Source organism: Pinus tabuliformis, chromosome X, assembly GCF_031772625.1.
Source record: "Pinus tabuliformis cultivar Carrire ecotype Pingquan chromosome X, CPIR1, whole genome shotgun sequence".
Taxonomy (NCBI): Eukaryota; Viridiplantae; Streptophyta; class Pinopsida; order Pinales; family Pinaceae; genus Pinus; species Pinus tabuliformis.
Window position 1 is genome coordinate 765814557 of NC_142308.1, and position 25744 is coordinate 765840300.

Here is a 25744-nt window from a genome sequence, read left to right on the forward strand (position 1 = left end):
GGAACCCATCCAATTCATTATAAAAACAATATTGTGCCCAACCCAAAGTCTCCCTTTCTCTAAAGTTGCTTTGTCCATGCCTTATCACAACCATAAGCTTGCATCCTGCAAGTCCTATTCTGAACTTCTCCTAAAACACTTCATCTTTGGGACACCTGGAATTCACTAACACTCCTTGGCACACACTCTTATTCGTTCATTTCAACCCATTTTGACCTAATTCTCCCTTGTGTTCCCCTAACACTCCTCAACATCCATTGACATTGTGTGCCATGTGTTAGCACGCCTTTTCATTCCTTGGCATGCCATGGCACTCCTTAGCTATCATGCCCTCACAACTACCCTTGCTTTTTTTGAGACTTGGGAACCCAACCAAGTCATGCCTCGACTACAACAACTTAACTAAGTTATACTTACTACAACTAGACTATGCCTTGTTCACCTAAGAACTGCCTATAACACGTATTGCACTACTCATGTCTAATCTCAACTCACCCCACTTAATAAGTTACCAAGTCAAGGCTCATGTCCAACCATGGGCATAAAACAACTAAGCAACATAGTTTACATAATGACATGCCATAACACATGGCATGTCTAACAATTCCTTTGCCCTATGTGGCACATGTTAGCATCCCCTGCATTTCTTGGCATGCTTTGCACTCCCTAGCACACCCTAGCACTCCCTGACATGCCCTGACACTCTAGCGTGCCTTGGCACTGCCTAGCATATAACCTTGTCACTCCCTCCTTAGAACACTTGGAACTCATTGACACTCCCTATCACACAATCTTATCTCTTCATTTCGATGTGTTTTGAACTAGTTCTCCCTTGTGTTTTTGGGGCACTCCCTAACATTCTATGGCACGCATTGTCACACCTTGGAACCTAGCACATCTTCGCATGTTGCCCTCGAACTCTAGCATTCCTTGACACTACCTAACATAGCTTGTCACTCCCTCCTTGCCACACCTAGAACTCACTAACGCTCCTCACACACTCTTATTCATTCATTTCCATGTATTTGAAACTAGTGATCCCTTTTGTTTCCTTGGCACTCCATGACACTCCCTAGCATGCATTGGAACACCCTAACACCTGGCACATCTTGGCATGTTTCCCTAGCCTCTAACATGCCTTAGCACTACCTACCATACCTTGTTACTCCCTTAGCACACTTATATCTCACTGACACTTCCTGTCACAACTCTTATTTGTTCATTTGGATGCATTAATTTGACCTAGTGCTCCCTTATGTTTCCTTAGCACTCCCTAACACTTCCTAGCACATGTTGACACACCCTGGCCCCTGACACATCTTGGCTGCATGTCACCCTAGTAATCTGGCATGACTTAGCGCAACCTAGCACACCATGTCACTCTCTCCTTAGCACACTTGGAACTCACTGACACTCCCTATCACACTCTCTTATTCATTCATTTCCATGCATTTTGACCTAGTGCTCCCTTATGTTTCCCTGGCACTCCCTAACACTCCTTACCACGCATTAGCACACCTTGGTGCTTGGCACATCTTGGTATGCTTCCCTAGAACTCTAGCATGCCTTGGCACTGCATAGCATACCTTGTCACTCCCTCCTTAGCATACTTGGAACTCGCTGACACTTCATTTCCATGCATTTAAAACTAGTGTTCCCTTGTGTTTCCTTAGCACTTGGCCCTAGTATTCCCTAGCATGCATTTGCGCCACACCGTGGCACCTAGCACATCATGGCGTGCCTTAGCAGTTGGCTTGTCTTAGCATGCCTAACATGCCTTGGAATTTTCTAGCATGTGTTAGTACTTCCTGGCATTTCCTCGCACACCTTAGCACTCCCTAACTGTCATGCCCTCATAGATAGCATTACTATTTTTCTGACTTGGAAACCCAACCAAGTCATTGGCAAGACAATGTTGTTCCCAACCCAAAGTTTCCCTTTGTCTAAAATTGCTTTGACTAACCCCTTATAATTGTAACCATAGGCTTGACTCCTACAATTCCTATTCTAACCTTCTCCTAACACACTTTGTCCTTGAGACACCTGGAATTCATTGACACTCCTTGGCACACAAACTTATTTGCTCATTTCAATGTATTTTGACCTAGTTCTCCCTTGTGATGCCCTAACACTCCGTAACTTTCCTCAACATGCATTGGAAATGTTCGACATGTGTTAGCATGCCTTTTCATTCCTTGGCACGCCCTCACACTCAGTTATAATGCCCTCGCAACTATCAGCCCTTACTTTTTTTGGGACTTGGGAACCCAACCAAGTCTTGCCTCGACTACAACAACTTGACCAAGTTACAGTTACTATAGAAGACTCTGCCTTGTTCACCTAAGAACTGACTATAACTCATATTAAGCTACTCATATATAATTTCAACTTATCCAACTTATATTAACAAGTTACAAGTTACCATGTCAAGGATCATGTCCAACTATGGCCATAAAACAACTAAGAAACATAGTTTACATCTTGACATACCATAACACTTGGCACATCTAACAATCCATTGGCACTGTGTGGCACGTGTTAGCACCCCCTACATTCCTTGGCAATATTTGGCACTCCCTATCACTCCTTGACATGCCCTTGCAATCTAGCATGCCTTGGCACTATGTAGCATATAACCTTGTCACTCCCGCCTTAACAGACCTGAAACTCACTGACACGCCCTATCCCACACTCTTATTCATTCATTTCCATGCATTTTGAGCTAGTTCTCCCTTGTGTTTCCATGACACTCCCTAACACTTCCTAACACATCTTGGCATGTTGCCCTAGCACTCTAGCATTCCTTGGCACTACCTATCATACCTTGTCACTCACTCCTTAACACACCTAGAACTCACTGACACTCCCTGTCACATACACTTATTCATTCATTTCCATGCATTTGAAACTAGTGCTCCCTTTTGTTTCCGTGGCACTCCTTGGCATGCATTCGCACACCCTAACACTTGGCACATCTTGGCATATCATTGCCCTGGCCTCTAGCACGCCTTAACACTGCAAATAATATCTTATCACTCCCTCAACACACGTGGAACTCACTAACACTTCCTTTCACAAAATCTCATTCATTCATTTCCATGCATTATTTTGACCTAGTGGTCCCTTGTGTTTCCATGGCACTTTGTAACACTTCCTAGCATGCATTGGCACACCTTGGCACCTGGCACATCTTGGTCAGATGTTGCCTTCACACTCTAACATTCCTTAGCACTACCTATCATACCATGACACTCCCTCCTTAACACACTTGGAACTCGTTGCACTCCCTGTCACAAACTCTTATTCATTCATTTCCATGTATTTTGACCTAATGCTCCCTTGTGTCTCCCTAGCACTCGCTAACACTCCTAGTACACATTGGCACACCTTGGAACTTGGTACATCTTGGCATGCTTCCCCAACACTGTAGCATGCCTTGGTGTTGCCTAACATACCCTGTCACTCCCTCCTTAGCACACTTGGAACTCACTAACACTCCCTATGACACATTCTTATTCATTCATTTCCATGCAATTGAAACTAGTTCTCCCTTGTGTTACCTGACACTCCCTAGCACTCCCTAGCATGTGTTGGCGCCACACCCTAACAACTGGCACATATTGGCATGCCTTAGCACTTGGCATGAATTGGCATGTGTTGGCATGAAAATGGGAATGGGGAAGAGACCATTGGTTCATGCTCAAGGGGCCAGCAAGGCTCTGTTGTAGTCTAGAACAACGTCGACATTTTCACCTTACCAAGAGAGGGTAAGGAGTCTCACCTAAGGCGTGTCGTGATTGAAGTGTGAGGGGATAGAATAAGGCACCAACGGAACCGTAACCCGCAACCGATCTTAACTCATAATAATTAAGTACCTATTGTAATCCAACCATACTATTATACTCACATTACCTTAGGAAATCATACAACATATAGATAGATATTTAAATTTTTTAAAGAACCAATATAGAACTCAGTTGTCTCTTTCATTACACTTCATAGAAAGAAATACATAAATAAGTACAGAAGGCTCGAAGCTTGATCATCAACAACAAGAATGACCCAACCCATAGATCAGGGACCAACAGAGCAAGGGTGTACCCACCTTCCACAATTCAGGAAGGCTACATTTTTTCCTAGGCTTGGTTCATCAACAACTAGTATTCGCCAACCCTTTCCCATCCTTTCATTTGCCTTTTATCCTATGATCCGCACCTAGTCTGCCAATTTCACTTATTTCCTGCTCGGCTGACTCTGCCTTTAGCGTCCTTTGCTCTCTACTTGCTCGACTACTCTTTCTCTCCCTCGCCACCTTTCCACAATTGTCAGACCACTTGTGGTTCCAGTTCCCCCCTTCAGCTGTCAGCTTCGCAACTCAACCGATGTCCCGCCACTTGTTCATGTCTTGTCTTCTCGCAAAAACTCAAAACGAAGGCCCCAACAACATGCCTAACATGCCTTCGAACTGTCTAGCATGTGTTAGCACTTCTTGGCATTTCCTGGCACATGTTGGCACTCCCTATTTGTCATGCCCTTATAGATAGCCTTAGTTTTTTTGCAACTTGGGAAACCAACCAAGTCATTGAAAAAATAATGTTGTGCCTAGCCCTGACACTCCCCAACACTCCTTGGCATGCATTTGCACTGTCTGGCATGTGTTAGCACGCCTTTTCATTCTTTAGCATGCCCTAGCACTCCTTAGGTATGATGCCCTCACAACTACCCTTACATTTTTTGCAACATGGGAACTGAACCAAATCCTACCTCAACTATAACAACAACTTGACCAAGTTACAATTACTACAACTAGACTATGCCTTGTACACCTAAGAACTTCCTATAACTTATCTTAGGCTACTCGTGTTGAATATCAACTCATACAACTTAACAAGTTACAAAGACAAGACTCACATACAATCATGGTCGTGAAACAACTATGAAACAAAGTTTAGCTCTTGACATGCCATAACACCTGGCATTCCTAACAATCCCTTGGCACTATGTAGCACATGTTCGCATCCCATGCATTTCTTGGCATGCTTTGACACTCCCTAGCACTCCCTGACACTTAGCACACCTCATACTCGCTAACACTCTCTATCACACTCTTATTCATTCATTTCCATACATTTGAAACTAGTGATCCCTTGATTTTTCCTCGAACTTGGCCCTAACACTCCCTAGCATGTGTTGGCGCCACACCCTAGCACCTAGAACTTCTTGGCATGCCTTAGCACTTGGCATGTCTTGGCATGCCTAAAATGCATTGGAACCGTCTAGCACATGTTAGTACTTCTTAGCATTCCCTGGAACACCTTGGCACTCCCTAGCTATCATGGCCTCATAGATAGATTTGATTTTTTTGCGACTTGGGAACCCAACCAAGTCATTGACAAAACAATGTTATGCTCAACCCAAATTCTCCCTTTGTCTGAAACTACTTTGTACACGCCTTATCACAACAATAGGATTGCCTCCTGCAAGTCATATTGTGAACTTCTCCTAACACACTTCGTCCTTGGGACACTTGGAATTCGCTGACACTCCTTGGCACACACTCTTATTCATTCATTTCCGAACATTTTGACCTAGTTCTCCCTTGTGATTCCTTGGCACTAGACAACATACCTTTTCACTCCCTCCTTAGCACACCTGAAACTCATTGACACTTCATTTCCATGCATTTGAAATGAGAGCTCCCTTGTGTTTCCCTGGCACTTGCCCCTCACACTCCCTAACATGCATTCACGCCACACCTTGGCACCTAACACATCCTGGCATGCCTATCATGCCTTGGAACTATCTAGCATGTGTTAGTACTTCACTTGTAAATAAAGAAAAACATCATTTCGTTAACATAGACAACTGATTATTTAAGTTGTGCTTTCACTTGTAAATAAAGAAAAACATAATTTCATTAACATAGACAACTGATTATTTAAGTTGTGCAAGCTATGTCAATTAAGAAATCAACAAGTTTTCTTGTTTTGGTCCTTGGAAATGACAGTTTTGTTATGCTGGACAGTTACATCAGATTGAAGATATGTCGCAGACTATGCTGCATAGCATGAATTTGTATGGGTAGGAGTAAGAGAATTTTGCTCCAATTTACACTGCTCCACAAGCCCATCCAATCATAGCATAATTTCAGTAATTTGTTTCTCCAAAATATGGTTATGAATTAGCTCAAGCATCAAAGGTTTTTGATTTTTCAAGGCTTGAGTTTTCCTTTCTTAAGAGTTAATCCAAACAATTGTAGATATATTATCTCAATTGTTATCTTTATAGCATGTACTCCTACAACATGTAGCCAAATCACATCTCAAAAAAACTATCAATATTAGAGTTACTAAATTAAAAACCTTTAGTCATGATATCAAATACTACTACTTACTTCCTCTAAGATCAACATCCCTTTACTTGGTTTATTTTCACATAATACTTAGAGTTCCCTTTTCCACGTTCTCCAGCTTGCAAACATCAATCAATATGTTCCCGAAATAAATCAATCAGCAAGCTTCAACATCGTATCCATCAAGGTATTTTCACCTCCCTCTAAAGTTATCATGGCTCATTTTCGTTTTTCAAGAGACCACATTGGATGTTGATCAATATCACCAGGGTTTATGCACAACCGTCATGCTTCTATACATCAAGTACCCATATGGAAGAGTCCTTATTTCATCTAGTATTTAACCAAGACATACCAAGCACATGAGTCCTTATGCACGTCTAATATTTAACCAAGATATACCATGCCAAGGTATAGGCCCTAACTCCCATATACGATGTGGAAAACCTCATAATGCTTATCCTAGATGGAGGCCTAAAATCCCTCAAAGAAGGTTTATATTGTTCTTTATGGTCTTTTTCATGCAGTGTAAGCCAAATAAGTTTCATTTTGAGCTTGAGGCCATTTCTTTCATCCCTTTTCCATGGTACAAGCCGAAGACCCATTCTTACTATGTGAAACATATTAATGTCACTAAAGATCCCCCATAGAGGCCTAAGATCCCCTATAGAGGTCATGTGTGGTTCTTTGAGAACTAATTCACAAAGATTAATCATCAAAGATTCAAATAAGGCATAAGCACCTTATGTTCCTATTTTGACAAAGCCTACACTTGTAAGCATCATATGTGATTTGAAAGCCTCCTAATTTAATTAAGGTGCAATGATGAGGCTCCAAGACCCAACTGTGGTGTGTAAAACCTTTGAATGGTAGACACATCCCTCCTAGAGGCCAATGAATAAATTTCCCTTAGAGAATATAATTATTGTGGTGATTTGAAACCCTTTTAGCACCACTGATTATTTAGGACTTAAGTCCCTTTTCTTAATTTCCTTCCTTGACCATAATAAAGGTCATGAGACCCATTCTTATTATGCGAAACACACTGAATCCCTATATTCCCAGCTAGAGGTCTTGTTCATGGCAATTGAGCATGACAAATATTAATTTAGGGACTAAGGCCCTTGTTTTCCTCTCCTAACCATAACATAGACACTAACTCCCATATGTAGTGAGAAATACCTCATACAATGCCCATATCCCGACTTAAGACCAAATATCCATTAAAGAAGATCTATGTGGTTTTTAAGTTTAACTCATAGCCCTTGATACTAAAAAGCTTCTTATAAGACCTAATGCCCTTGTTTACCTCCCCTACTCATAGTACATTCCTTGACTCCTATACATGGTGTGAAAAAATTCCTAATAAAATTGATATCCTATATACCTGTAAGATTATTTAGAAAAAATCTATATAAGTTTTCAATGCCAAATTCATAACCATTGAACATGAAAAACATAATGCCAAATTCATAACCCTTAAAAAAAAAAAAAAAAAAAAAAAAAAAACAAACAAACAAACAAAAAAACATAATACCAAATTCATAATTTTTAAACATAAGATACTTCATTTTAGAAATAAAAACCTTTTTTCCTTTACCTCACATTAATTTTTATCGCACTAATTCTTATTATGCCCTTCACTCCTACTAATTCTTATTATATATTTCTACTATATATTAATTCTTATTATACAAAGAATATTAATGGTTACATATTCCTAGTTTGCCGCCCTTTTCCATGTCCATTGGTAAAGGCCTTGAGGACTATTAGTGTGAAAAATCCTATTGATCAGCAAAGGAGGGAAAGGAGCGCAGCAACGGTGCCAATGAGGTTCAGTGTTTCACAAAAATCCTATTGATCAACGAAGGAGGGAAAGGAGGGAAATGAGGGCAGCAACGGCGCCAATGAGGTTCAGTGTTGCACAAAAATCTGGTTGATCGGCAAAGGAGGGAAATGAGGGCAGCAATGGCACCAATGAGGTTCAGCGTTTCACAGGAGGAGTGTGGGCGCGTGCAGGAATGGGAGGCCGAGGCAGAGGCGCCGGTGCAGGAGTGTGAAGATACCACCACTACCACAGATATTGAATATGAGCGCGAGGCAGTCCATCATTAGAATGCAAAGTCTCCAAAACCTCAGACAGACGATAACTCCTCCATGGTCAGTAGCTGGTATACCAAAGACTTAGATTTGGCCATGATTATTTCAAGGACCCAGAAAGATTTGGAGTAGTGGTCCAAGAGCTGTATGAATACTTTTTGAAGCCGTCAGAGCTCCAGGATTTTAGAGACCCACTTCCAGTCCACCATTGGGAAACCCATGGGTACTTTATTTAACTCTCTCTCAATCCATCACAAGTTGTAGTTTTAGTGTAATTATGATCGTTTGTTGAATCTCATTTGGGTTTCATTCTGATGAGAAGTTGAAAAACAAAAAACCATTTTCTGGGCAATCTTGGCCCAAATTTGGTAAAGCAAAATTCTATGATTTCATCTATCTATGGAAGACAATATATCTGTGTTGTTTTGTTTTTTTATTTGTATTTCTGGGTCCACTCACAAAACAGAAAACCACTTTGACCATGTCTGGTCTCTTTGAAAGGCAAAGATAGTGACTGAGGTCAGTGGTGCACTTCCGTTAGATATCGATGTGAATTTTGCCAGAAACAATGTAGGTAGGTAGGTAGAGTTTGATGCCATCAGCCTTTACCTGTTTTATTGTTCTCAGCAGAATCCCTTTGAAACATAAATTCTTGTATCTTTGCACACAAATGGCTTTTTTCATGAGGTACGTCTCGCCATGAAGGATTCGGTATGACATATACTCATTTTCAGCTTCTGATATTAGTTCTACAAAACCAAGTAGTCCTTGTATCCTTTCAATTCTCTCATCCCATTGTGGTTAGGAATGAGAGACAATCAACATCTTCAAGTCAATTCTTATCACCACCAAGGTTGTGGGTTTTCCATGGCATTTGAATTCCAGACACCAGCATTGAGCAATATTTGGAGATAATTTTTAAGTATATGCATTCTAGTCCCTTTGTTTTTGTAGTTGTATATGCGTATATCGACCGCTTGTCTCAACTCAATTCAGGGTTTTGGATTACTTCTCAGAATGTACATAGACTTCCAATAACTAGTGTGATGGTTGTTGCCAAGTTTCTTGATGATATTTGACTATCTTAGACTTGGATATCCATTAATATTCTATTGGTGGTAATACTTCCAATTTTTTATCCCTGTTTCCTTATTTTCAGGAAAACAAAGAAATCAGAAGTATACAAATCTGTTCCATATTTTTAGGAAATCAAAAGTATAAAAATCGTGAATATTTTTTAGGATCTTTTTAAAAATATAAAAAATGATAACAATGAAAAATGATTAGGGATAGTGTTTGAAATCCTCCATAGATTTTAACTTCCTTGAAATGTACTGAAGGTTCATTGTTCCATATTTATGTTTACAGTCATTTCCTGTTTCTCTTTGGCTCAATGTTGTACTTGTGTTAGTGGTGAATATGAGTTCGGGTTTCTCTGATGAATTGTGATTGAATCTCTGGTTAATATCCTACATTAACTTCAAAATAATGTCATTCTGTAGTGGAGGTAGAGTGGGATGTTAGCTTAAATAATATTTGTACCAATACTTTCATTCAACATTTGTTAGGAAAATGAAAATTGTTTCATAATGGAAACCCATGTTAAAGTTCAATATTGTAATTCATTAGAGATCCCAAGCCAAAGAAAATGACCTGTAAATGAGACCTTAAATATCAATGTTACTAGAGACCTTGAAATGAAGAAAAAATGACTTAAATGAACCATTTAGTATATTACTTTTGTTTTCCTCATATTTTTTCCCTGTATCTTTCGCACAAGCATTTTTCTTTACTATTGGTATCTGAGTAAGGTTGTTTTATATTTGAGTCAAATCTAAACTTTAGCATTTTGTTGAACACATGAAGCTATGGGTTGAGCACCTTTCATGGAGGAAAAAAACTTAGTGAGCCAGGGTTTCTAATCCTCTACAATCTCATAGCTTTGGCCATGTTTTGCAGTTTTATTACTTTATAAATTATGCAAGTGATATGCTTAATGTTTCTAAGATCTGGCACAAAAACCTTTGTTGTCAATGTTTAACATATGTCTAGAATTGTCATCTTCTTTTTAGCACAAACTTTAAATTTCAATTTTTTAATGTTTTCTATCAGCCTATTGATTTCAGAGGACTTCCTTTTGTTTATGGACATGAACTACAACGTGTATTATGCAAAAGTAGATGGCAACAGATTCATGAGATGCAGTGGGTAATTAAAAGCAAAAGACCTATTAGAAAAAAAACATGAATTTGATGGGCGAAGAACTCCTTATGAAGCTGCAACTATTGATGAGTTAGAGGTTGAAACTGATGCAAGAAGCAGGGATGGCTATCTGACAAGTGATTCATCAGAAGCAGATATTTTGTGGAAATTCAAGGTACCAAATGTGGCTGTTGTGACCCTAGTGGAGCATGTCTCACTAATCAAAAGTCCACCGCGGAGGATGTCAGAGATTCCTGAGAATAGGTAACTTGCCTTTGTGCCTATTGTTCTGATTATTTTTCTCATTATTTTTTAACATTGGAGGATGATATCCATAGTTAACTTGATGGTATTTAAACTAGAAAATACTGCCATATTATCGAAAGCATAGAGCTAAGAAAACTATTACAATTTTTTTATGGCATAATGATTTAAAGTTCCTCTTCTCTAGCAACTTTGTCTCAAAGGTGCAAGCCAAGTTGAGACTCTTGTTGCCTGCAAAATGCATCAATTTAAAATTGAAAATGGACATTAAACAATTTAAATATTTTTTGTAGAATTCCAGGCCAAGCTCAAGGCCCTCTTGGAGTTGTTAAGCTTGAATGTAAGTCACATCTAATAAGTTTGATCGTAAGGTGCCTTCTGGAGGATTAGAAGGGAAGCAATATTCATCTGGGGGAAATTCAAGGATGATTAATCCAGAGTTCTTCTGAGTAAGTAGCTCACTCCAATAAATTTTAATCAGGAAATTCTTAAGGAAATGTAAGAGCATGAACCCATAACATCAACCCTCTTCAATAGAACTTGAAACAAGCTTGGAAGTTGCTCATGCTACACAATTTATTTTGATTTTCATTCTTCCCCAGTTACGTCTGAAGGATCAACTGTCGAATATTATGCACAAAAGACTTTGCCCTGTCTTCTTTGGAAATAGGACATAAACAAGCTTTTAGATGTTTCTAAATGGAGTACTCTTCACCTATGTCCTTCTCCTTTATGCCATGTGATACAAATGCCAATTTTCATATTCTTGACTATGGCGTTCTTCTTTTATACATGTGACCCTTGACTATTCTATGAAATCCTCCAATATCTTCTTAAAGGATGGGAGAACCTCTCCATGCATGAAGCTAGTGGAATGTGACAAGTTATCCAAAATTCCTCGAAATATGTGATTTGTGCCTTGGCAAATGTTAAAGGTACCCTCAATGGAAATACACATAAAGATTTGTGGCCAAGTTCCCTAAATGTGAGATGTTGCCACTTGTGTAATTGTGCCTCCTTTTGATGCTCAAACTGGCACCCTAGTTGTGCAAGGATCACAAGATGTCACTTTGGGTTAACTCAGGGTTGTTGGCACTGTCACCTTATCATTGAATCCTCTCACTTTGGATTACTTATTGAATCTTGGCGGTATCTCAAAGCACAAATTGATGGGGTCTTTTATGTGACTAGATCACTAGCACTAAAAACCATCTCTACATTGCATGGTTCAACATCTTGATGGTCCCTATCCAATTGACCACAACTTTTGTATTCATTATTGCTTTAATTGCAACACTTCCAGTAGATATTGATGGTATTCATGAGCCTATTTCTGGTTCTCTTCTTTATGGAAACAATATTATCTCCAAGGCACATGGTTTTGTGGCTCTAAGGCTTGAAGGAAGCATGACATAGGGTTTTGTGGCTCCACTTGGCAGATTGAGGCTTGAAGAAAGCATGGTATAGGGTTTTATCGCTCTAGTTGTTGATGTGGTCTTACCTCTTTCTGGAGATTCGTTCACAGAGGGTTTTCATTGGTGGGATTCTATTCAAAGTAACAACATGGGTACAACTAGAGATTCAAGTCCTCACACTAGCATCAATGATTTTCTAGAATCTTCCATTAGTTGGAGCTTACATTCCTCGGAGGGTTTCTTATTTCCATCTCCCCCCATCTTGTCTGTTTTCGATGATCTACTTGCATATGGGCCACCAACCGATGTTTTTTCCTTGTGGTTATATTCCCCATGTATTGCTCCTCATGGGTTACCGATTTCCATTACGGAGCCCTACCTTTACGAAAATCTTTCGTTGTTATTGACAGACCTGACTACCCTTGTCGTCCATGGGCTCTCTTCCCCCTCCCCACCTCTGGATCTCTCTATCTCACCTGTTAGTTTTGAAGGATTTCTTCCTTTTAGTTCTTCAGAAATTGCTCCTCCACCTAGCAGTCTTGCCACCATTCCTTTTTTTTTCTCACAATGTAGTCCCCCCACCAATCTCATTGAAACCTCCTCCCTTGACCACAATCCCCTCTGTAAAAGTCCACTCATTCCCCCAAGCCCAACCCCCCATGTGCTACTAGAAAATGAAAGAACCCCTCCGTTAAAGAAAAGAAGGGCCAACTCTCCTTCATTTTGGCTGTCAGGATCAAGATTTACGAAGTCCTTTAAATGTATGATTGATGGGTTGTGCTCGTGGTCATCATTTTAATGGGAAGACAATATCAAGATGGATGATAAAGGAGTAGGGGGCTCATTCAACTCACTACCAACTTTCAGATACTAGTAAGAGGTTGGCTCATTTTCTTTTTAAACAAGTCTAAAGATGTTCATTGGGATTTGAATAAGGTTTGGAGTATCGACTCCACCCCTTTCATGCTTAATCATTGGACCCCTATTTTTGATCCCACTTGGATAGAGGCTAGACAAGGCCCTTATTTGGGTTTAGCTTCCGAAACTAAAAGTATAATTCTAGTCAGAGTAGCTCTTAGGGAAATTGGAAACAAGCTGGGGGAATTCTTGTAGGCTGACCTCACTTTCAAAGACTCTGTGGAGATGAAGCTGGCGAGGGTATTGGTAAATTTGGATATCACATACAACTTATGGGGTGAAATGAAGCTCCAACATCAAGGCATCACTTCTCTTCATAATTTACACTATGAGGGTGTGCCCTTTAGATATCCTAGATGTCAAAAGCATGCCCACAATGCTATGAATTTTTCACTGGGGTTCCATGGCATCAAAAGAAAGTACAAGCCTTTGTCTCCCAAGATGAAAAAGAAAGGATTTTTCCCAATGATGACGACTCCTTCCGTCCTTTCTGTAACTGTCTCGGCTACCCCTACTATCTTGATGGCTTCGGCTCCCGAACTCACTGCGATTGTTCCTATCATTATTGATTGGGCTTCCACAAAGCAAAAATCTAATCAGCTGCAACTCCACTTAGCCACTACTTCGATGGTGCCGCCTTTGGGTACTCTCTCTTCACCCGTTTCTTTAACTTCTATTCTTAGTTGTATTTTGGATTTGGGGAAATATTGGAATACAATAGAACATGAACTCCTTGTATATATGTTATTGAAATTTTTGAAATTGAAATGAGCAACTTATATATATATATATATAACAAAATTTTTGAAATTAAATCTCATTGGGAAGAAAAGTTTTATATTCCATTAGGAGGGAAAGCCATCTCTTTATCTTTCCTTTTTAATGAACTATCTCACTTTTTGAAACCTTCACATCTTTGCTCTAATTCATAATTCATGGAGGTCGACATTTTTTCCCCCTAGTACCTACTTTCAAGCCCTTTGTTTATGTAGGTATAGTTATGCCCTACCCCACTTTTATAAGGTAAACTCCAAGTCGTGAATTTCTTTTTATCTAAACTCAGCAATTGAAAATCGTCCATCTATATTCACCATACTCAACTGGTCTATCGTTCGATGGTACATGAGCCTAGCAGCGTAGGTGTGCCTTCTCCGTGTCCTCAACAACAAAGATGAGCAAAGATGAGGCATATGTTGGGGTTCTGAACACCCACAACGGTAGGTAAGTAGAAGGAATCTGATCCCTCTCTTGCAAGTCCTTGGACTCCTACAGTCGCGGTTTCAACTGGCCCGATTAGGTAGCTGAGGTCAGTGCATTGCGATGAGAGGGGAAAATTTAGAATGAACCCGAGGCCTCACTACTCTTTAGCTAGTCAAAGGGCCCATCAACGTCATTTCTGTTTGCAGCCAAGGGCAAATTTATTAGGAGGTCGAGTTCATTTGGATTGGAGGCAAAAACTATTCAAAATTACCAAAATTATCTGGAGGACAAACTCAATTACTTGAATGCCAAGCCCATCAAGTATTGTGACCATATTTCTGAAGAGGCTGAATCTATCTGGAGGTGGATTTATTATCAGAGGGGTCGAATTATTCAGTTAGGGCAAGAACATCATTTTCTGAGGCCGTATCCTTAAGCAAAGAGTAGAAAAAGTTGTTGAAGGTTCCAGTGTTTTGGAAGACCAAGATCAGCTTCTTCTAAAGGCCAAGTTGTTTCATTGTTGCCAGATCTATAAACCAGGTTCAACAATGCACTGTAAATCTTCATATCAATCTAATATGATCTACAAACCGCTTGAATTCTTTCAAATTAATGAAGCTCCACATGAAATTCTAGAAAATTCCATTGATAACATTCCTACATTCCAAGAAAATAATGTTCTTTTTGCCTTGGATCATTGGCCAAAATTAGAAGTGTGATTTAAAATGGGAGGAGCGAGACACTTAGATGTCACCACAAAGTTGTTTACATTGTGTTATGAATATAATTCATAACAATTATCTAAATAAAATAAATATAAATATTAAATAATTAAATATTATTTAGGCTAATTAGTCATTAAAATTGAGTGAAAAGGCATGCCCGTTCACAAAAGGTCACCTGCTGAGGTATAAAAGCAGGGTCCTCATTGTACATTCAAATCATCTTATATCATCTCATACATTTTATATATATTAATAAATAATTATTACAAATACCTGTGTGTATTTTTGTATTAAAGTCTTCAAGTTATTAGTCCTTCGTGCTTCTGCATAGTTTTTATGCTACAGTGGTATCAGGGCCATGGCACATGATATAATCATGCGGGCCTTTGAACACAATTTGCCGCACAATGTGCCATTACGTTCAAATTGGGATTATGTTGAACAGTTTAGTATTCAAGAAGCATTTCAACGACTAGAAAAATCATTTACAGAAGTTAAAGAATGTCGAAAGGAAATTGGTGATCTAGATGAGGATTCAAAGAAAGCTGATATAGATCAAGAAGATTATAATGTTGAAAATCCAAATGAAGTTGATCTTGATGTGAATGAGAATGATGATGTGGATGAGAATGATGATTCAGATGCAGCGTTGGCTATAAAGAGAAATTTATTGCTTGAAGGACCAATTGGACCCAATGGACAACATTACTGTCTGGTATTTGAGTATTTGGGCAACAATTTACTTTCTCTAATTAAGTATTACGATTACAAGGGCATGCCTCTGAAAATCGTTAAGAATATTTGTTATTATACCTTGATAGGATTGGACTATTTGCATCGCAGACTTTCTATGATTCAAACTGATTTGAACCCAGAAAATGTTTTTCTTGTATCTGCTATTGACTCCTCAAAGGACCCTCGGAAAAATGGCAAACCTCTGATACTTCCTCCTCAAAAGAGTAACGAAACCAAACAGTCGTTGAGTTCTGTGCTGCCAAGGAAGCCATTGAATTCTGCAGCTCTAAATGCAACCAACCTCCCATCTAATTCTGTGGAACCAAAGGAGCCATTAATTTCTGCAACCGCAAAGGCAATTGCAAGCATTAGTACTCTGGGACTAACAAAGAACCAAAAAAGTAAATTGAGGAAGAAATTCAAGAAGTTAACTCTTGATAACAGTAAAAATGGATTAGTAAAAGATATACCAGAACCGAAATATATCACGGCGGCAGAGTGCCTTTTGCACCCATGGCTAACAGGTGCACCTTATGGACCAGAGCCTTATGTAGAAAACCAAAATAAATAAATAAAAACCCGGAAATCAGATATCCATTAATCAGCTATCCGCCACGATGCCACCCCGCAAAGCCCCATCTCCTCAACGCCACATAAACTTCGTCAATGAGTATCTGATACCTTGGTACATCATTAGCTATAGACATGAAGGTACAAAAACACCCTGCGATGGCGAAATGAGATTTTAGTTAGAAAAGGGAACTGAAGTCGTCTTCCATTTCCATGTCGAACAAATGAAATCGTACCTCCAAAGACAATGTTACTTGTTTTTCCGCTGCGAAAACAGGCAGATTTCTAATGAGGACCTCGCAAACATGGGGCAGAATCTATTGAACGACCTAACTTCAACCCTGCACCGAAACAACCCGGCCATCGGGAGAGAAATACTCTTCTGGGTACACAGCAAGAGATGCGTAATCTGAAAACCAATTGATATCAATGATTTACTAAATTTCGTTTCCTCCATGGGATTCAGAGATCTCAAAGACCTGATAATCACCAACGATTTGCATTCGATGAGGCCTGAGGTATCGTTACCAGTAGTATGCACTTTTCATAGCACGTTGCTCAATTACAGGGTGCCCAACAAATTCGGACTAGGGCTCCATCTCTATGAGGATGAGTACTTCTATGCTGATGAAGTCACTCATCCCACAGTTAAACATCCCCCTAGTCTTCTCAAATTCTCTGATGTTGGAACTTTTTACGGAGATGACGAACGGACATCCCCCTTCATGTCAACTGCTTATGCTGAAAATCGGGGTAGTGTTTTCACTGTCAAAGGCCCCCAGGGCGTAAAAAGCTTCGAGGCGTAAAAAGCTTTAGGACATTCATTCGCTACATTACCGACATAACACATTATAGCCATCAACCCTTCGAAGTACCACATACTGTGTTCCCAATGGTAAAAATAAGTGAGGATCCCGAAGACGATTCCGAATAAGAATTCGATGAAGATTTAAGAGAAGTGATTCAAGGGCAGTTGATTTACGCAGGGCCACCCCCACGACGCCAATATGCTCGGATCCATCCAAATACGTATTTTGGGATGCTTTCCATCCGACCAGTAAAACTTACAGTATCGTCGCCAGAGACTTATTCGCTCTGCATTGTTGTTTTCTTGCTGGCGTTAAAAAACCCCGCCCGACGCTGCCTCAACGTTCCAGTTCACATTCTATCTGTCGGCTGACAAAAAAATCGTTTATATATGCTATACTGCCAAGAGGCATAACCCTTCGATCGTGTCAAACAAATCGTTGCGTTGGTGTTTTGGTTCATATATATATATATATATATATATATATATATATATATATATACACGATATAGTTATTTATATATAACATAACTATATAAAAATATTTATATATATATTATAATTATAATTTAATTAATTAAATTATTATTATTACGAAAATATATATATATATCAGTGAAAAAAAATAAAATAAAATATTATTTAAAAAAAAATTATATAGATATAGATATAGGTATAGGTACAGGTACAGGTACAGGTACAGGTATATACAGGTAGAGGTACAGGTAGAGGTGCAGGTGCAGGTGCAGGTGTAGGTATAGGTATAGGTATAGATATAGATATAGATATAGATATAGATATAGAAAAAAAAAATCCAAGGAAATAGTACTGATAAGCTACATGACGAATCAATGACCAAGTTGTACACATCGACAGAGACTAAGTGAAGAAAACCCCAGTATTAAAGCTTTGAGGACAAAGCTTCCGAAGGGAGAGGCTATGTTATGAATATAATTCATAACAATTAGCTAAATAAAATAAATATAAATATTAAATAATTAAATATTATTTAGGTTAATTAGTCATTAAAATTAAGTGAAAGGGCATGTCTAAAAGACATGCCCGTTCACGAAAGGTCACCTGCTGAGGTATGAAAGAAGGGTCCTCATTGTACATTCAAATCATCTTATATCATCTCATACATTTTATATATAGTAATAAATAATTATTACAAATACATGTGTATTTTTATATTAAAGCCTTCAAGTTATCAGTCCTTCGTGCTTCAGCATAGTTTTTATGCTACACATTGTCTCCTGTGGATGGCGTTGCGGAATGGTGGAAAGGATTTCTTGATAATTAATTCAATGCATGCCCCCTTCAAAATGCTTTCCTTGAGAAATAGGGAGAACGAAAACATAATAGATACTTATTGGTTGCTCTTAGTAGTTCTAAAGGAAATCAGACTGAAACTAAAAAAGAGTTTAATAAGTGGTTTAATCGGATTGTGCAGAAATCACCATGCAAATATTAAAGTTCTAGAGGAAACCATACTTATATATTACCTTGATTCAATTGATGGAGAGCTTTGTTTCCAGATCAAAGAAAATGATCCCTAGAACCTTAAGGCAATCCAAATTTGTTGAGTTTAGGATAACATGTTCTTGGTTAAGATAAATACTTCAAATTCCATATTAGCCCATTTGTTAGTCCATTTCACTTTCATTAGCACTGAATCATTATCACATTGATATCAACTTAAGAAAGAACATATGATCGAATCAGAAGACAAGCCAAGACAAGAGAACACAATAATTGGCACAAGCCAGGGAAAAACCCCAAAATGGGGAAAACCCTTGATCAAATATTCTTATTATCAATATCAAATGTTCAACAGAGAAAGAGAGAAAGAGAGTACAATCAATGTCAAGGTTGACTTGCCAATATGATGACTAGAACCACTGACCATGTGCCAAATATACAGCCCAGACAAGTTTGCAATTATGTCTTCAAATAATAGAAGACAAGTTCTGCCCTAACCAATCGACAATAGTATTCAAAGTTGCAACTCAATAGGTTCCAAAATGAGCTCAGCCCTGGTTTACTTCAAGCAGCTTCCTTTGCTGATTATAAAGAGGCCAAGACAATCCCAAATTGAGCAGTGAAGCTTGGTCAAAGGGTTGACGAGTTCTGAGGTCGAAGATTTGCAGTTAGGGCTTGTAGATTAGCCCAAATCTTGAGACGCTTTTCGTGGTCCTTCATTCAGGAAAACCTGATCTAATGTTTTGTGCTACAAACAACCTCCATTAAGGTTTCATGTCTACTTGTACTACGCCTTGTTCTGCTCCTTAGAACAACCTTTCAGTCCCCTGTCCAAGACTCATAAATCCTGTGGCCCTCCTGAAATGATTACAAGAAGATGCATCCTTCAATAGAGATGAAAGCTCACCAAAATTCTCTGCCCTGACCTACGGCTACCATGTTGCTTCAAGATTGAACTTCTGGAAGGAAGAACACACCAAAAACATACCCAATACTTGTCCTCCTAGCTCCTTCAAGCTACGGCTACCTCAGAGATATATTAGAGCCCTTGAGTTGTGTCAAATGAGGTTTAAAGGAACCTCTTTATATACAATTCAATGGGGTTGAATGTTAGAGAATCTAGGGCAAAGTAATGTTGTGATGATTCTCCATGACTTGATAACAATTTGTGAAGTCTTTTTACTTTTTCTAGTTTAGCTTATGCTTCTTGTTCTTCTTATTAGTGCATATGTGTGTACTTCATCAAACTGCTACCAAAACAAAATAGAAAGAACACAAAGTTTGGCTCTCTGCCAGGGACAAACCCTATCCACTCTTGAGAGGGAAACCCTTTGTAAGGTTTCTCTTATTGAAGCTTATTATTTGAACAACTAGAAAACCCTAGACCCTTGACTATAGAATCCTCCAAGCACAATTCAAATCCATCCTCTTTCTTCATTATAGCTTCTGGCATATGGACCTCTGTCTTCTGACACTTCTGCTCTTTAGTACTTTGTCCTTTTCTACTGTTCTAAGTTAGGAAACCATAGAATATTAGGGCTTCTCTTCTTCTCTATAAGGAGGACCTTCTTCGCTTTCCTTGGAGACCTTGTAGACCTTGTTATACATTCAAGTGAGGTCTCTCAATATGCTACCTTTGTCTGCTGCCAAGTCTGCAACAGTCTACTTCTAAAGTCTTCTCACATGTGGATATAAACCCTAGAACAATCCTCCTTTCTTTGCTAGATGGGGAGGCCTAATAGACCTTGTGTATTAGCCCAAAAACAAAGATATTTCTATTATGATTCCCTGTTGTACCTGACCGCAGATAGGTCATTTCTTCATCACATGTGTGGCTGTTGATGCCTTAGAAGACAACCCTGTACCTTCGTTGTTTTGTCTTCTTATCTTGTTGCTCTTGTAGACTTCCTATTTCGACTTTCTTGTCTCTCTTTGCATGCGGATTTCAAAGCCATGTTCCACGTTGAATGAGGAGTGGACAACCTCTATAAATAGAGGTTTTTCCCTCCTCTTTAGGCCAACTTGACTATCTTTTAAGGCCGACTTACAGTTTGCATTATAATTCATTTTTTACCCATCATTTTGTTGCTTGGAGACCACGTTGATGCTAGGAGAGGATTTGACCATGCATGGAGGTGTTCCCTTGACCTTGTATGATGTCATACATGATGTAACATGCCCTCAAAGGGTCTTATCATAATTGCATATGACTTTGACTCTCTAGAAGCACTTCAAAATGTGCTTGACCTATTTTCAAAGAGCAAGAAACTCATTGACAAATAATACAAAAGTAATTTCTCTTTTCTTGAATAAGTACAAATATCAAAATTACATTTATGAAGACCTAGCCTAGTTACATTTCCTTCAACATTGAAGAGACGTGACTTTTGGGCTTATTGAGCCGACATATAGGTGAGGCCGACCTTGATGATTTTATATGATAGAAACATAAATTCAAAAACACACTTTTCCTTAACCAAATTCGATGAAATTTAGGTCAATTTTGGTCCTCTCGGAAAGAGGAATTAAATGCCATAATTATCTTCTTCAAGATACCTGCCCAAAGTGGAATTTGGCCCTAGTTTTAAATTTTAACACTCCCTCTCAACTAGGGAGAATTCCACTTGCCAATCCATCCAACATCAATCATGCCATCATGTCATCGTGAACCATCTCAGTATCTCTTCTCTGGTATGCTCTGCTGAGCACTGATATGAATAATAAAGAAGAACTGATTGAGAGTGAGTCACAAGACCTTGCCACTCTCCACTGAAAAAGGTCAGTCCATATAACCAAAGAGTGAATCAGACTCGATCCCAAGTGATCAAGTTAAAGAAACATCATTCGTCCTAGACATAAGGAGTATGACAATACATGTGTCCATCGGTAGTGCTATGGTCCCAAACCATTTTTCCCAACTCATTGGCTAGATGAGAGGTACTTCCCATGTGTCCCGGACTACATGGATAGGATGATGCAAGAAAATCAGCAGGGAAAAGAATATATCACATCCTGCTCAAAACCACTTGTAGGGAAAGGGGAAACAACATCCTACAAACACGTCATAATCACATGTATGGAAAGGATGAACCGCATCCTGCAAACACATATCACAATCATCGTAGGGAAAGGATAAACCACATCCTACATGCATGAAAAACAACAATAGTGGGAAGGATCCTACACGTGGGGAAAGGATGAACCACATCCCACCGACATGTCAACCACAAATCGTAGGGAACACGCATCCTACATGTGGGGAAAGGATGAACCACGTCCCACTGACATGTCAACAGATGCTTGTATGCATCTCTCACTGGGGTATCTGCAGGAGAAGGTGAACCACTCATCCTATGCATATGTCATCAACAGTAGGGGAAGATGAACCACTCACCCTACACATATGTCAACCACCATGGGATATCACAGGGGAAGGTGAACGACTCACCCTGTACACAACGCACCAATAGGGGAAGGTGAACCACTCACTCTATAGTCACTCATAGCTCAATAAGCACCCCAGGCCCCTAGAAGCTCCCAAAGCTCAATGTTCAACCGGGACCCTCATAGTAGGGTTTATCCACGACTCCCAGTCTCTCCCCGAAGAAAGATAATCTTGACCTTACCAAGAGGATGAAAGTAATATGCTCATCCAACCAACAATGATGGAGCTTGGTAGCTCTCCAATGTACCATATCAAAATAAGGCGGTACCCAATACTTGTAGCTGTCGTGGAACATGGATTCCCTGAAAAATGAACCCGACTCAAAAATATCGCAATATACAATGGTGGTTACTAGTACATGCTCAAATGGCTCACTGAAGAGCTTCCTCAACAAACTGGCTTCATAATAATCCATACTTGCTCCTATATACATCCAACCTCAATAGTGCTTTCAGAGCAACCAAATCAAGGGATACAACACTGAATGTGCTTTTCCATCCATCACACTGCCAACCGAGCTAGTATCAGAATATCCAATATATGAGGCTTTATCCATAGATCGACTCAGAGTCTTCATAGCGAGGCATATGACTAATATGGTGTTTATCAAGAATACCAGGGATCCCACAAGATATACATAAGAAAACTTGCAGCGTTTCCAACTCATCAGACCTTTAAGTGCAGGAAATAGTGCAACTCATCAATAGTTGCATATTTACAATCAGCATGGCTTGTCCATAACTCCCTTTGAAATTTGAATATAGGGAAAGTGACAATGCCAAAGCATAATCACCGAGCCATCTGTAACCTGACCCTTTTCCTTAGGTCCATGTGACAAAGTCATCAACCATAATTTGCTGCCATGGCTTGTCTTTGTCAACAAACATCGGGCAGGAAGAGTCATCGGGATATACTACCAGGTGTTCTGAAGCCTTGATAAGTTGATTGATGAGCTTCTTATGAGAGAGACTTTCCATACTGCACTTGCAACAACAAACTTCTAAGAAGCTTACCTCAGAACAGAAAGAAAGCTTTGTAGAATCATCAGGGTCCTTCTTCAACCAAAATGAAGAAATAGCTGCATTATCCTCCTTTGCTAGATGACAATGACCAATGAATTAAATTACCCAGTCCATGATATCCAGGCATCCATATTCGTAAGTCTGTCTTTCATAAGATCTTGGGTTAATGCATCAAGGAGCTCAGTAACATAATCAGGATGTCAAGATCAGGGTCCTCACAGTTCCATCTGCTTATCATGCTTTTCAAGACATAGGATTTGATATGTTTTCATGCTGATAAGGGTTGTTATAAGGAATATCCACAAAAGTGCCATGCACTTTTTCTCCTAGCTGCTAGACTTCCAAGGATACTTAAGGGTACCAGTATGAAGGTGCTGCATAAACTTCCATTCCTCCAGCTGCTAGATAAAGATGTAAATGTTTGCTTCCATACACCATCATTGCTCCTTCGATTATTGCTACAATTCACTACATAAAATACCACCATCATTGCTTTAAATGATTATTGTCATTGCTCCTCCATTCCTCCTGCACTTCTCTGATTAAAAACATTTTGCTGATTGCTTAACTCATCAAGTTCTTATAGACATTAAAGTCACAAAGATACTATCTTATTGATTATTGTCATGAAAACTCCCAGTGGAGCCTCTGGCGTCTCTAAACTTAAAAGCTCTGGTCTAGAATTATATATTAATCAAAAGAATCTGAAACAACTTGCATACTATTCTCTGTTCTGTGTGCGTTAATAATAATTACACCTCAAGTGTAATGATCCTTTTTGTACTTGAAGCATCTTGCTATCAACAGTACATCACAAGGATTAGGCTGGTTGATGCTTTTACGGATCCCTTCAGGTTGATGGCCTTGATATACAAACCACTCATTCAATACCATGCCAGCAAACTCTAGAAGATCTCCGTGCTAGTGAAACAGTGTGATCTTCAGAACTTCCTTACCACAGGTATTCTTCAGTTAGACCCACAGGTGGACTATCATGAAAAATTTAGGATTACTGTCATAAAAACGGTTACTATTACAATGGTAATGTGTCAAATTGATAGTCTTAAGCAATTGCTGTAGGGCAATGATGAATTTTCTCTTCCCTTACTACTGTGAAAGGATGCTTGACCTTTTGTAGTAACACTGCAAATATTGATGAAGTCCTTTCAGCAATAATATTGCAACTATCCTTTAAGTCTCTTTACTGTAAAGGCCGTATCAGGGATACATATACAGTCATTGAGATGAGCCTTCAATTTTTCCTTCTACCAAAAGTGCACTATAGCTTTCTTTAGGAATTGTTTATTCAAGTTTCAAGAGAATTAATTCAACATGTCTCTTACTTTTCTATAGGCAGATAATCACTTTCCATGATGATTCTCAATAAAAAAATTTGCAATGAAGGCCAACCTTGGAGAATGCCTTTCAGTGGCCTGAACCTTCAAGCTCTTTTCTGAATCGGTGCCCTAAACTCTTTGCTACCCAGACAATACAGAAGAATTGTCACAGATCCTTCACAATTGCACAAGAATGATGTCATATATAGTCTTGTGTTGAACCTACAGAAGATGAGACTTAGCTTAAGAGACCTGTAACGATCTTTCAAGTCCTGTAGAATATTCTCAGATCCAAACCCACAGAGATTAGACACAAACTTCGTTCTTCACCTTGCAGAATAATTTCCCATAAACAAGAGACTTATGTTGTGTCTTAGGTCTTTAGGTCTGCAAAATGAAAAAAAACTTCGGTGTTCTGCAATTGATGCCCTAATTGGGGCTTGTCAATGAGACTTCTTTCTTATACCTCAAGGATGACCATATCAAAATTGGACTGCTTGATATTTTTCAGTCTGGGATATACAAGAGGATGTCCTCAAAATACTTCGGTTCTTTACCAGCAAGAGAAAGGAATACACCTCACCAAAATACAGGTCTGCAAAATATACAGCTCCTTGGTCTAGAAGAAAAACAAAAGAAAACTTCTTTGTTGTGTGTTAGCATCCCAGGACCGTAAATATTTAGAGATATTCAAATTCTCTGTCTTGGACCATTCACTTTGATCAGAATGCTCTGAAATAATGCACTTGGATCTTGACTTGAAATAGGAACTTGATTCTAGGTATGATACTATGAAACTGACCTTCTTTTCAGTCCTCTCTGAAACTCTGACAAACCATAGATCTGCAACCTCAACTGTGGCTATTTCCATACATATTCTTCAAGAGAAAGGAGCTCTAAATCAGACCTTGTGGACACTTGGTCTGGTACAAGGTTTCTTTGATTTCTGATTCAAAACAACGAATTCATCCTTCTTTCTGTTGTTGATCAACAAACTTCACTTAGTGATGCTTTCTCTTTCACTCTTGTTTGGGCTTGTCCTCACCTGAGCTCTGATAACACGTTGAGTTTAGGATGACATGTTCTTGCTTAAGATAGATACTTCAAATTCTATATTAGCCCATTTGTTAGTCCATTTCACTTTCATTAGCACTGAATCATTATTACAT

The 25744-nt window shown here is 39.1% G+C and overlaps 1 pseudogene; it reads right to left on the reverse strand.

Moving 5' to 3' along the window:
• Window positions 1-16816: 16816 nt before the first annotated feature.
• The window catches only part of LOC149142101 (uncharacterized), a 40441-nt pseudogene continuing 31513 nt past the window's right edge, over window positions 16817-25744 (reverse strand).